This window comes from Gadus macrocephalus, chromosome 7 (genome assembly GCF_031168955.1).
Source record: "Gadus macrocephalus chromosome 7, ASM3116895v1".
NCBI lineage: Eukaryota > Metazoa > Chordata > Actinopteri > Gadiformes > Gadidae > Gadus > Gadus macrocephalus.
The window spans coordinates 27,572,321-27,573,471 of record NC_082388.1 but is presented as its reverse complement, the minus strand read 5'-3'; positions in this window follow the sequence as shown (position 1 = coordinate 27,573,471).

Genomic DNA, 1,151 nt, shown 5'->3' with positions numbered 1-1,151 from the left:
ACTAAACATTCTGATAATGGCTTCTGTAAATGTAAATGTATTCCGCCAATCAGCCCGAGACGATGAATGCTTTATTTGCTCTAGTTTGTTGACGAGGTAGTCGTCTGTTTGTTCCTTCTGTGTACCCGGCGAGCCTCTCCTGCCTTCAGAGGCAGGCGAGGCTCTGCGTTGTTCCCATTATCTCCTCCTGCTCCGAGGTGCGGAGACGCTGCGCCGCCCGGGAGTGGATACGCTCCAGAGACCCGGAACATTCCAGGAACACAAAATAAAGGAACTCAAATCAACAGGAGCAGCTGAGTGGGCAGGTCATAGTTCACGGGCGGAGCTCTGGACAACACAGATCAGTAACCCCGGGGAGCAGCTAACCCCGGGGGAGCAGCTAACCCCGGGAACAGCTAACCCCGGGGAGCAGCTAACCCCGGGACGCAGCTAACCCCGGGACACAGCTAACCCCGGGGAGCAGCTAACCCCGGGGAGCAGCTAACCCCGGGACACAGCTAACCCCGGGACACAGCTAACCCCGGGACACAGCTAACCCCGGGGACAGCTAACCCCGGGGAGCAGCTAACCCCGGGGAGCAGCTAACCCCGGGACACAGCTAACCCCGGGGAGCAGCTAACCCCGGGGAGCAGCTAACCCTGGGACACAGCTAACCCCGGGGAGCAGCTAACCCCGGGAACAGCTAACCCCGGGGAGCAGCTAACCCCGGGGAGCAGCTAACCCCGGGACACAGCTAACCCCGGGGAGCAGCTAACCCCGGGACACAGCTAACCCCGGGGAGCAGCTAACCCCGGGACACAGCTAACCCCGGGGAGCAGCTAACCCCGGGAACAGCTAACCCCGGGGAGCAGCTAACCCCGGGGAGCAGCTAACCCCGGGACACAGCTAACACCGGGGAGCAGCTAACCCCGGGGTGAGGGGGACGGGGGGGTGCTGGGGGGGACGGAGGGGGACGGGGACGGGCTGGGGGGGACGGAGGGGGCTGGGGGGGGCTGGAGTTGGCCGGGGCGGCTGCAGGAGAATGGTTTTAATTCCTCCCCCTCCATTGGCCGACTTTGTTCTCGTGGAACGGACCCAGGTTGGCGTCCCGCAGGGAGACGATGTAATGGATGCAAAACGCCGCCGCTCTGCTGCGGACGGACTGGGGGACG